The sequence below is a fragment of the Pinus tabuliformis genome, chromosome 7, assembly GCF_031772625.1.
Source record: "Pinus tabuliformis cultivar Carrire ecotype Pingquan chromosome 7, CPIR1, whole genome shotgun sequence".
In the NCBI taxonomy this organism is placed as follows: Eukaryota; Viridiplantae; Streptophyta; class Pinopsida; order Pinales; family Pinaceae; genus Pinus; species Pinus tabuliformis.
Genome location: NC_142293.1, coordinates 445,762,218 through 445,776,360, shown reverse-complemented (window position 1 = coordinate 445,776,360; position 14,143 = coordinate 445,762,218).

The following is a 14,143-nucleotide window of genomic DNA, read 5'->3' as shown; positions in this document are numbered from 1 at the left end:
TTTCTTGCCAACCTGAATGCCTTCTCCAATGAATCAGGTTCCCAAAGACGAACCTCATGTTGGATGTTATCCTTTAATGTCCCTATGAAGATATCAATCCTATGATCCTATGGAATATCTTTTACCCTTACATTAAATTTTTGGAAGTCCTCAATGTGCTCCACCATTGAACCTTTTTCTTTGAGATTTATCAATTAGCTAAAAAATGTGTTGCTTTTTGTGTCCTCATAATGTGCTATCATATCTCCCACAAAAAATACCCAAGTGGCAATTTATTTATGAGAGAAAAGCCATTGTTACAATACAAAATAATTTGGTTCCAAATATAAATTCGCAATCCATACCTTTTGTTTGTTTTGCACATTATGGATACGGAAATATTGCTCCATCTGTAGTATTCATGTAACAAGACCCTTTGCATCAAACTTCCTCACATCGATCTTTGGAACATGGTGGGTCTTCAATCCAACATTACAATCTATGAAATCACAAGTAACATTTATTTTTTTCTCATCAAGAGTTTCCTCTACTACCTTTTCGCCATTAGGAATCATTTCTTGTAGCAACTTTGCGAAACCTCCTTTCAAACCTTCCATGTCTTTCTTCAAATCTTCAATGTTTATTTCTAAACCATCCATCTTAGCTTCCATGCCATCCATATTATCTTCCATGCCATTCATCTTAGCTTCCAATCAATCTTTAAACCATCCATCTTAGCTTCCATGTCTTTCTTTAAACCATCCATCTTAGCTTCTGTTACCTTTTGTGAGAGTGAAATTTGTTGCACTTGGTCTCGTGATTCTGATATATCATGTTGCATTTATTCCTCTTCTTCATGAGTCATGCTAGAGCTTCCAAGTTTCTTACTAGGTATTTCCATTTTATTTCTTCGAGGAATCAATTAATGATAATTATTCTTCACTATGTCCTTTGAATTCCTTCAAACAAATTTTTCAAACCAAACTTCTGAAAAAATTTAAAAAGGCCACACATCGTTTTTGGCTTTGTAGGAGCTCGATATTGAATCTATTGTATCTCTGTATTTTCAGATCTCCAAGGTCTGAAATTTCATCCTATGGTAGCCCTATGAGTCCTTGTTCCATCCCCGCAAATCGGAGCAAGATAGGATTCTTCAAGAGAAATTTATTGCAAATATTCCACGATGACCTGATTATAGATAGGTTGAGTAGAGAGAAATTGTACGAAGTGCTACGTGTCCCTATTTCAACCTTCAGACCTAAAACCGATACAAAAAAAACTACAGTCCGTCTGCTTTCGATACCTTTTTACAAAACTTCAATCTGATGCTCAGAGACAATGTTATGATGATTTTCCCCAGGTCACCGGTTTGTGATATAATTCTGGAGCCTTCAAAAACATTAAATTCCTTAGACCATATCTCCAAAAATATAGCGAGATAATATCTAAAATTAGTATCCGAGGTACATCATGATTTCGACTCAAATGGGTTCTAATTTTATCTTCTGAAACGTCATAGAAAAATATTTATAGCGAAAATTCCTTGGTGACCTATTTGAAGTAGTGAAACCCTAGAATCCAAGGCTCTGATACGAATTGTTATTTAACGAGCTCAAAAAATAGAAGAAGAGATAGATCAACAACTTCAAAATAAGCCTCTTGAAGGTCAAAACCTCCTTTACATTACAAAAATGAATAATTCTTGGATGACACAAATGACAACACCTCCTTTCTATATATAGGATTCTAAGGGGTCATAATATAGTCAAGGGCGACATAACAATAATAATGTAAGGACACAACGATAACAATAGTGGGCTTCTATGGGGCAAAATAATAACAATATGGGGACAACATCGACACAAAAATAACAATAAGGGGCTACAATGACAATAATAATAAGGGAATACACTAGTATTATGGGGACCTAACATTGTTGAGGATGATGACTACAATTTTTCCTTTGTTAATTATTGCTACATCGAACAGTCACCTTAGCCACTTCTCTTAGCTCACCTCACCATTATTTTCAATTTATAATGTAGGTCCTCTCTTTTACATATGTTTCTTTATGTCTAGCATCCCTAGGAATGCTTCCAACTACTCCAAAAATGCTTATGGTTTCTAGGTATCCCAAAAGAAACCTTTTTGTAAACATTCCAAATGGGCTTCTTATTTCAATAGCTCCTAGTATTTTGTTTCCAGATTTGATAATAAAAAGGGACCCTAGAATAAGATAGATCCTTAAGATGCACATGCTACATGAAGCTTCACTGGCAACTATAGTCATTGGAAAGGAGAAACCAATGTACCCAAATTTCTACAAATATAATTTTGTTTTATGAAGTTTTAGTGGCCTTCCACCAAAACATCCAAACATACACCAACATATCTCTTGTAGTCAAAAACCTAAAATCCATGAAAATGCTTAAATTTAGCTGCACACACATGGATGAACATAATTAAGGAGTTTGAAATAATAAAATATGGAGTTCAGATCCTTAACCTTGGCCCTTCCCTATGGGAAGAATATATCCTCCACACGTAGCCTTGGATTCCATCATTTGAATTAAATTCTAATCCCCTCTCCATGACTCCGATCTAGGTTAGAATTTCCAATTTAGCTTTGCACATTGCTTTAAAATAAGGTGCATTTCCACTCACTAGAGCAACAACACAAAGGTCCAGTGTTAAAAAAAAAAACTCTTCAAAAATTTGTGCTAAAATAGAGTAATGACATCATTCATTTAATAAAAACCACCCAATTCTTAATTATCCTTATACATCTTAAAAAATACAATTCATCCAACTAGAGTCGGTCCTTAATATCCCTCCCCTCCCCTCAACAATTACAATATCCAAATGCCCACCGAATATGGTAAGGTTTCTTGCTTCTCAAAACTCTTCCTCATAATCCCATCCTTCTTTCTAAAATTCCTTCTTATAATCCCATCCACTAGTTACGATGGTAAATCACCTCACCTTGAGACATAAGTGATTTAAGATAACTAGGAAAAGAAAAAAATACAATGGAAGAAACATTTGAATATTCACTATTCTAATTAGATGAAAATGGTCAAGACTAAGCACAAGGATGAAATGGAAACGCGCCGACAAAAGATTGGTTATGTGATTTTGCCGAGGATTACCTAAACAAGGATGAAATGGTCAAGAGTAATAAGAACTTTGTATAACTACTCATGATGAAAAGGATAAATTGATAATATTTATCCAAAAGAAAAATCGCATTCAACCCTAGTAAGTATGTAATGATAGTAACCAATACTTTAGACATGTCTTGTTTCTTGATTACTTTATGACCTCGATTAATATTTATTTATCCACATAATTTAGGATTTCAACCATCCTTTGGGTAAAATAAATATAAATATATAAAAAATATATAATTATTTTGGAAACACATAGGGCTTTCATAGACGAGAAACTCTCTCTATCTTAATCCTTTTCATTGGAGGTGCCTTCTATTGTATTGTTCAATTGTAACTTCTGTAACATATAATGTTTACCATTACACCCGAGAAAGAAATATTTTGCACAAGCATGACGCTAGTAATCAATTTATTTTTATGGGTTAGACTTATAGTATTATCTTTTAAAACAATGATATTTAGTGCCATTTTTTCATGTTTTTAAAAATATTCCTTTTTGACATGTGTAAAACATTATTGTATGATATTTATAATATATCATATATCAGGGGTGTTTTTATGTTTATTTGAGATTTATAATATAGTTTGGAAAGGGAAAACATACAAATAAAAAAATAAAAAAACACATTTACAGTTAATTTATTTTTAATTTGTAATTATAAAATATAAATAAAAAATATTTCGATTTTTTCTGACATATTTTTTTAGGATATGCTATTAGAAAATGTAGTGGAGTACTATTTTAGTTTCAAATTCTAAAACATAAATTTGTTTTTGACATATTTGTTTATGCCAAGTTTAAGAGGAAAGTATGCAAAAATCCAATCTCTACACCATTTGCACAAGGAGGAGCTAAGAGATGCCTCCAAGTGATGGGAGAGGGCTCGCCTATTGGGAGCGGGATCCCCTAAGGACAGTTTTGGGGCTAAAAGCCCATGTTTTGGTCACATTTTGTACTAAACTCGTAAAGAATCCGCATTTTGTCGTCGTAGAGCGTGAAGGTGTCATAAGTCATAAAGGGTTGTCTACTCTTGGTTTTGTAAAGTAAGGTCAGTTGTAAAAGATCCACGCATGCTCCCCAGACCATGGAATTGTATAACAAGAGCTAAGCTCTAAGTCGTTTGAGGGTCATATCATGTAAGAAGGTTGTAGCTCTGAATTAAGAAGTCTAAGTTTCAGGTTGTAGCATACGTAGAGGCTCTGCAACTGAGTGCGCAAAGGCCTAGGGTGGAAGTCCGTAGCTGAGTACAGGGACCCCTGCAGCTCTACGCGCAGGGTGGATAGAGTTTGTAACCGCTTAAACATATCAGTAAAGAGAAGTATTCTGCAATTTCTAAGTCTTTGTTCGGTTAATGCATCTTTTCATTTTATGTATAAATTTCTTTTATAATGCTTATATGATGCGCGAATGAATGCAATTACATTGGGAAACTGAACGCAGTTAAGGATATTTATTTACGTAGTGCTAACTATAATTGTTTAGTAAGACGAGTAAGACACTTAGAATACTTTGGGAATCTGTATGATACACTACCATAGTAGCGTGAAAGTACCTGAGCCGCAGGTTAGGGCTGCGCAAAGGTCAATTGTACCTTTTTGCAGAGGTATTGAAGGGCAGAATAGAGGGCTTGCCCTACAGCGAAGTGACCTGCGCAAAGGTAGGAATAAAAGGAATAAACTGACATCACCACCATCTCAGGGTGCGGAAACCTGGTTGTAGCACCCCCTATAATGCCTCAGGTGAGACTTCAGTCTCCACTCCATGGGTTGATGCCAAAAGGGCCAGTATTGTAGGGATTTGTTTGGCTAACTAACGTTGAACCTGGGTCAAGCCCCCACAAGCCAACAAATGGTTCCTTTGCTGGGACCAGAATCTGCATGAAGATGTGCGATTTCATATCACTGGAATCCAACTAAGAAAGAGATTGGAGACTGGTTGTATAGGAAGATCCATGAATTCGCGGCACAGGAGAACAAAAACATGTAACTGACAAAGGAACAATGTTTTGAAAGATACCTATATACAAAGATCCACAAGATCTTTTTCTACTCCTTTTCGGTTGAGCTATACGAGTGGATTGCAAAGCTAGAAGATAGCCAAGCAAGGTGGAAACTTGACGGTCCTATTGTTTGGACCCCAGAGCTATTACAAAATTTGGAAGCATCTGAGGACAAGATCATCCATGCTGTCGATCATTGGCTCGATTGCGTCATAGGAGGATTTGTGACTAAATTCATGGTAGACATCTTAGTCAGCTACAACAAGGCGGAGCAACGCTTTTTCAAAGGACAATGAGGTAAGTACGTGAAATCTTTGAATACCTGGATTAAAATGCTATTGTGTGAAAAATAGGTTATGTATCTACCTTGATGTTCAGAGCTACATGAAGTGGAAAAACTTACAAAAACGAAGGAAAAAATGGTCCTGAATATAGTCCGTTGATTTCACCTCCATGAGGTGACGAATAGGGAATAATGTAGGTTTCTCCATGAAGTGTTATTCAGTTAATAAGACAAGGATTCCTGTGAATACCACCTCCACCCACACCACCTCCAACTTCACGACCATCGCCTGCGACTTCACCCGTACCACCTCCACCTCCTCCATAGTTCAGTATGGAAAATTTAGTGAAGCTGCCTTTGTTCAAAGGCTTGGGAAATGAGCACCTGGACTAGTTCTGGTTCATCATGAAAGCCATATGGGAAGCTCAGGGTGTTATAGATGATCACATAAAGAAGGTGAAACTAGTTAGGGCTCTACAAAATCGCACGCTAACCTCGTATATCAAGTACTCTAATGATGGCCCAAAGGTTGGAGTGGCAGACATCTAGACAACACTGAATATAGAATTCAGTAGGCCTAAATTGGAGGCACAGTCGATTATGGGATTCAAGGAAATTGCGATGCAGCCAAGTGAGATGCCTTGGGAATTAGATCAGACCAAAGGTGCGTGAATAGGTATGGGGTCTGAAATGCAAGAGTCATGGGCATGGAAAATACCATTGTTTGGTCTTTGCGAACTATATTGCAGGAGGAGGACCAATGCCTTTGAGGCCGAAAGCTTAAGTAGGACCGAGTGTGGGGCCTACATTGTGGTGCACTATCTGTCAGGTAGTAGGAAAACATGCCATGCATAACTATCATTTACTGCAAAAGTTTGTACAGACACCACAACAACTGTTCTTCCACTTTTGTAGGTTGGTACGGCATGATGAACGTACTTGCAGAAGTTATGAATTGATGATGTATAGAACTCTCGCCTATATGGTCCAGGGAAAAATGCGGCCACCTGACCACAGTGTTAGGATGGAATGAATGGGCTTCCAGGGGCACAGACAAGGCCGACGAGGCGGAGGACCTGGCATAGGTCGAGAATTATTGATTTGCTACAATTGTGGGGGACAAGGATATTATGCCTACGATTGCACTAACCCTATGCATCCGTCGTGCAAGTATTGCACTCTATTTGATCACAAAACATAATACTGTCTTACGTTGATAGCTAGGATATGCGACAAAGGGGCGCTACCACCTCCACTGACTCATAACCTGCAGATGATGAGGTCTGAGCCATGTGAAGAGGATCCAAATGTGAATATAGTGCAATGAAGTGGAATCGCAATAGGAGATAACAAGGGGAAATAGCCCGAAGACAGTACATGGGTATGCAAAGCTCTAGCAAAGGAGGCTAAATTCAATTTGGAGAACGCACGTGAAACCTTCATGGATGTGAAGAAGAGCTTCACTGAGGTCCCCACCTAAGGGAGAAAGGATAAGCCTGATAAGGAGATGGACCCTTCTATGCTTACAACTTTCCTTGAGACCTATATGAAGCTATTGCGTGATACTAAGGCTATGATGGGGTTACAAGAACTCATAAATAGATGCGTCGGAAATGCTCTGGGTGAGCCGCGCATAGTACAAAAGAGTGGAAATCATAAAACAAGAATAGGATGGGAGATGAGAGTGCCCGCGCAGATAGGATAGTATGAGATGGATCAGGTTATCTTGGACCTAGGGTTAGAGGCGAATGTCCTACTGAAAAAACTTGGGAATGAATGGGAAGAATCACACTACAATGGTCTCCTATTCAACTAAGGATGGTGAATTAGCAGAAAATCATCCCCATGGGGCAGCTGCAGGGGGTGACTAAAGATACTAATGGTGCAAGTGCACTGGTTGACTTTGAAGTGATAGAAATTGTGGATGATAGCAACCACTATCTTGTGCTCCCTAGAATTGATTGGGCTACTAATATGAATAGTGTAATCAACCTAAAGAAATGGAAGATGATATTTGAGAAGAAATCGCTCCATGTAACAATACCCCTAGATCCTGTTGAAGGATTGTGCTATACTAAACCAGTCCGTCATTATGCGAGTAATGATGACATGGACTGTATCTATAAGATAATAGAATGAGACAAATATTGGGTGAATCCCACCACGGATGGATGAATTACATGGGATCACAAGAGTTCCCGCACCTCGGACTATAATGAAGAACTAAAGCGCTGGTAGAATCAGCTACATGAGGTGACTACATTGAGCTGCAACATGATGACCCAGTCACTACACTGTTCTTGGAAATAATGAGAGGGGGGGTGAATCAATATTTCTTTTTCCCACTATTGTTTTACCAGTTAAAACATATATATTTAGAACACAAGATGAACAGCAAGAATAAATGCTTTTATTAATATAAATTGTGCAGTAGAATAGATACAATATATAGGTGGTTACAATCAGTTTCCAAGCTCCAACTTGGACTTTGGTCGGGCTCCAACCTCCAGAGTACCAACTCTATTTCACCAAGACACCAATCTTGGAATTAGGAGCACAAACTCCCAAGGACTTCAATCCTTCCTACTTCTGAGGCATCAACCCCAAGGACTCCAACCCAACTTACTTCTAAGGCACCAGCCCAAGAACTCCAATCCTTCTCACTTCTGAGGCACCAGCCCCAAGGACTCCAATCCAATCTTGTCAAGACACTTTTGGTAATAATATTCTGCTCTCAGAACTCTTCTCTACTGAGTTCTGTCTGTTTACAACTTCACTGTAGTCTCCATGCTACAACATCAATGACAACCAATCTTCTTATGGAGAAGTCTTTACAACTCTCCATACTGTCCACACAGAATCTCCAATAGTCTTTGTCCTCTCTGATAATGTCTTCACACAGCTTTAGTCAGTCTACTGTTAGCTGCACTAAACTCTGTATAAAGAACAACTTTCTGTTCAAGCTTATGTTCTCATTGTCACAGTGAATGCTTCAGCATGACTGTTTCTCTGCTGGCTGTTTCTCCCCTTCGACTGCCTACTATTCTGTTGGTCGTTCATCCCTCTTTCTGTTCTATTGGACCCTCACACGGCCTCTATTTCCTCCAGCGTATTTCAGCAACTTTCAACAGCTGCAGCAGCCTTCACCAACGCTCACCAGCAACTTCATACAATGCTTAACCACCTCTGCTGCTTCTGCTACCATACATTCTGGTTCTTCACAACACCAATGGCTACAACAACAACAGCAACAACAGTTCTCTGTTTTTACTATTTTATACATTCTGATGCCTTTGTCTATTCGTTTCCGCTTACTCAATGGCTCTTTGGCTTCCTCTTCACTCGCTTGAGCTTCAACTTCCTCAACACTCACTCGACCTTCTGGATTCCTTGCTCCATTCACTTCAGCTTCCTCATGTTTACGATGTGCTAAAAATATAATGTCGTCACGGAGGTGTTTCAGCAACGCCAAAATATAATGTCGTCGCGGAGGTGTTTCAGCAACGCCGAAATTGGTGTTTCAGCAACGCCAAAACTGGTGTATTGGCAACTTTTTTACAAGTACCGGTGTTTCAGCAATGGAGGCATATGCATGTTTATGTCGTGGATAGTTTTACAACACTCTGTGTGCTCCTCTTGGCTCCTCTTGTGTGCTCCTCTTGACTCCTCTGGCTTTGTCTGCTTCCTCTATGGCTCCAATGGTGGTGCTTCGTGCTCTGTTAGCTCCTCTCATCTCCATCTGCTCCCCTGGTGGCTCTGTCTCCGTCCTCTATTTGCTGTTAAACGCATCCATCTGCTCCTCTGGTGGCTCTGTCTATGTCCTTTGTTTGTTGTTAAATGCATCCATTACTCCTCCGATGGCTCTTGATGACTACGATATGCCTCCTTGCTATATGGTTCCTCCTGCAGCTCCTCTTAGTACAATGTGGCTCCTCTGGCTTGGCAGTGTCTTTCAAAGACCTCCTTGCATATATGAATGCCTCTCTTGCTCTGATATCCTGTAATATGCTTTGATATGCCTCCTTAGGTAACTCCTCTTTGCTTATGGTCTGGCTATCCTGATGGCCTTACTCCTGTCTCTTCATGAATCTTCTCTGCTTCCCCTTGGCTTCATGTCATCCTTTAGTATCCAGAATATTGCCATATTGACATCAATGACAACCAAGGTCAACAATCTCCCCCTTTGTTATTGATGAAAATATTCTTCTTCTCTCCCCCTTTGACATCAATGGCAAAGGAGTGCTCTAGGACTCCCCCTATCAAACTGCTTCTGTTCTTCATGAATGGTAGATCTTCACGGGTCTGTGACTCCCCCTGTCATAATGCTCTTCTTCTTTTTACTCAAGATAGAGGAATTGATATTTTATCATCAATTTGCATATTATTCCCTCTTCATGTTTCAGAACTGCTTTATCATGGCTTCAACAGTGCTTAAAGATGCTCTACTTTAATGCTTTCATTTAGATTGCAAATGGCCATACACCAAGTGTCCAAGTCCAGGCTTTTTATGCTTCAATCCATATTGTTGTCTTCATAAGCAGAATTGAGAGACCTTCACAGTCTGAATCAAGAGAGACCGCCACTGAGATTGTCTTTCATCCTGTCTTTCTTCAGATCTGAATTTATTTGTGTCTCTTTGCTTCTTCTTAACTCACTTCTATCCTTGCCTTATGTTTTTGTACATATCTTAGCTAATTATTTCCTCTTAGCAGATTTAGATATCCAATCTGTGACTGTCTTTTAAATACAATTGTAGATCTGCATCTTTTTGCAATGCTTCAGTTTGTTATATGCTGCCAGCTACTCTTACTTCAAAATCCATTCCAGATATATCTGTTTGTTTGAAGACTACCTCTATCAGTGTCCAGAATTTCTCTGTCCTCACATTAAATTCCCGAGTCAATACATTCAACATTTGTAATATCAGCACCATAATTATTTGCCCTATTACAGAATCATGTTCTTCAATGGAGTATTCCTGAGAAATGATCTTTATCAAGGAATGACTGTTACTATAGTTCAACAAGGATTTCATAAGGACCCTTTCACTAATAGCTTCAGCAATAAGGATCAAGAATCACAGGCTCCCCCTAACTGTATGCATCATCTCTTTTGGCAGAGTCTTCTCATAAAATGCTTAGATTGTCAAAATTTAGGCCAATAACATATGTTGTTGGCTGGAGAGCTCAAGGGACTTTCGAATTGTATTTCCTTACTTCTCCATACTTGTGTAACTTTCTTCTTTTGCATGGTTCTAGCTTATGTAACAGCCCATGTTAAGTTACAATCATGTGCCATATGACCAATGTTATGACACTTAGAGCATTCTACATTGTACATGAATAAGAATTCATGATTTGTTCTTGCAAAATTGTTTCTTGTAGATTGTTGGGGACTATAACATCTATCTCTATGAGATGGTTGGGGACCATAACATCTATCTTTATGATATGCTTTACAGTCTTTTGCCATGTGACCAAATTTTGTACAAGAATAACAATAACCAAAAAATGAACTTTGGTACCTGGGAGATGGGGATTTCCTTGATGTACTTCTGAAGCCTTTCTGCCTTGATATCCTTTGATGATAACCATTGCCTCTCACATCTTTGACATCATCTACATTTCTTCTTGGAGCTAGTTTTCTCCTTGGAAGAGGATTTGTTCTATTGCAGCCTTGATTTTTCTCCTTGCCTTTGCTGGAGCTGGGAGCATCACCACTTCTTTCTGACTTCTTCGCATCTCTTTTGTTTAAAGCATTTTCATTCTTGTTTGAGGATTCACCTACATATTCGAGCCCTGATTTGTCAAATGGACATCTGTGATAGCTGAGCATGTCATCCAAGGCTTGAGAGCTCTTCAAGGTTTTGTTCATCCTTTTAACCTTTGTTATGAGGAAGATAATCTCTTCTTCCAATCTTTCACACTCATTATTCTTCTTAGCATGTTTTTCCTCAGTTTCTTCCTTGATACGAGCAGCTTCATCTGCTTCTATTTTAAGGGAGATGATATCTGACTTTACTTTGAAGATTTCTTCATTCTTTACTTGAATGCTCTCAATTTTCTTCTCAGCTCCTTGTGCTTGTTTCCTGGCTTCTTGTAGTTGAAACTTAAGGGAGGAGACCTCTACCTTGTACTGATCAATCTCTTCTTCAAGTTTGTTCAAGCTCTTGTGCCTTTGTTCAAGTTGGCTTGACAAGATATCTTCCTGCTTCTTTGCTTTATCCAATTGATTTGTCATGGATATGACTTCTTCATGATGCTTTCTTTTGCTTTGATGATATTCCTTCTTAAGCTTGGCAAGCTCTTCATCCCTTTCTTGTACTTGAAGCTTGATGAGGTCAAATTTCTTCCTTGTTTGATCTTGGCTACCAACTAGTGCTCTCTTCTTAAGTGCCTCATTTTCCTTTTTCAAATTGTTAATTTCTTCCATGGCAATCATAAGTTTAGCGAGGAGTTCTTCTACAAAATCTTTTTCATTCTCTTCATCTTCTAAGTCTGTTTTAGCCTTGATGTCATCATTCTCATTTTCAGCTTCTATGACGGGTTCAGGATCTCCTTCTTGATTGATGGTCATGGTCAGTGCTCCTTTTGAGTGAAGGTCATGAAGTTTGTCCCATATATCCTTTGCTGATGAATATTTTCCTAGATTGTTCTTTACAGAATCAGGTAGCCCATTCAAGATTGACTTCATTGCTTTTGCATTGTACTTCTTGGATTCTTCATCCATCCTGCTATTGGCAAACACTGATTTCCAAATTTCAATGCCTTGAGTCTATAAGAAATTCCTCATTCTTGCTTCCCATATATTAAAGTTCCCATTGAGCCTTGGAGCCTCATCAAATTGATTGTCTTCTATTTTAGTAGTAGAGGGAGACACATCCTTAGGAGGATTGGAGACTTTCTTCCTTGACCTCGCCATTTGTGTTCTAAATGTCGACCTTCAAGCTGTTAAGTTTTGAATGAAGGCACCTGCTCTGATACCAATTGCTGGAAATACTGAGAGGGGGGTGAACCAGTATTTCTTTTTCCCACTATTGTTCTACCAATTAAAACATATATATTCAGAACACAAGATGAATAACAAGAATAAATGGTTTTATTAATATAAACTGTGTAGTAGAATAGATACAATATATAGGTGGTTACAATCAGTTGCCAAGCTCCAAATTGGACTTTGGTCGGGCTCCAACCTCCAGAGTACCAACTCTATTTTGCCAAGACACCAATATTGGAATTAGGAACACAAACTCCCAAGGACTTCAATCCTTCCTACTTCTGAGGCATCAACCCCAAGGACTCCAACCCAACTTACTTCTAAGGCACCAGCCCAAGAACTCCAATCCTTCTCACTTCTGAGGCACCAGCCCCAAGGACTCCAATCCAATCTTGTCACGACACTTTTGGTAATAATATTCTGGTCTCAGAACTCTTCTCTACTGAGTTCTGTCTATTTGCAGCTTCACTGTAGTCCATGCTACAGCATTAATGACAACCAATCTTCTTATGGAGAAGTCTTTACAACTCTCCATACTGTCCACACAGAATCTCCAATAGTCTTTGTCCTCTCTGATAATGTCTTCACATAGCTTTAGTCAGTCTACTCTTAGCTGCACTAAACTTTATATAAAGAACAAATTTATGTTCAAGCTTATGTTCTCATTGTCACAGTGAATGCTTCAGCATGACTATTTCTCTGTTTGATGTTTCTCCCCTTCGACTGCCTACTATTCTGTTGGTCGTTCACCCCTCTTTCTGTTCTATTGGACCCTCACACGGCCTCTATTTCCTCCAGCGTATTTCAGCAACTTTCAACAACTGCAGCAGCCTTCACCAATGCTCACCAGCAACTTCATACAATGCTTAACCACCTTTGCTGCTTCTGCTACCATACATTCTGGTTCTTCACAACACCAATGGCTAAAACAACAACAACAACAATAGTTCTCTGTTTTTACTGTTTTATACATTCTCATGCCTTTGTCTATTCATTTCCGCTTACTCAATGGCTCTTTGGCTTCCTCCTCACTCGCTTGAGCTTCAGCTTCCTCAACACTCGCTCGACCTTCTGGCTTCCCTCCTCCATTCACTTCAGCTTCCTCATGTTTACGATGTGCTAAAAATATAATGTCGTCACGGAGGTGTTTCAGCAACACCAAAATATAATGTCGTCGCGGAGGTGTTTCAGCAAGGCTGAAATTGGTGTTTCAGCAACACCCAAACTGGTATGTTGGCAAATTTTTTACAAGTATCGGTGTTTCAGCAACGGAGAAATTCGTGTTTCAGAAACTTTTCTCCAACTTTTTAATATGTGCCTGCCGATAGTGTTAAAGCATATGTATATGGGTTTTCTCCTTCGATAATGTATTTTGATCATACAATATAAATTCTCCCTTTTTCACTCCATCAGTGTATTTGCATATGAGTCTAAGTCTTCCGCCTCCGATAGCTCTGTTTGCATTAAATGCATATGCAGGTCTTTGCCGCCATATGCATGTTTATGTCGTGGATAGTGTTACAGCACTCTGTGTGCTCCTCTTGGCTCCTCTTGAGTGCTCCTCTTCTGTGCTCCTCTTGGCTCCTCTAGCTCTGTCTGCTTCCTTTATGGCTCCGATGGTGGTGCTTCGTGCTCTGTTAGCTCCTCTCATCTCCATCTGCTCCCCTGGTGGCTCTGTCTCCGTCCTCTATTTGCTGTTAAACGCATCCATCTGC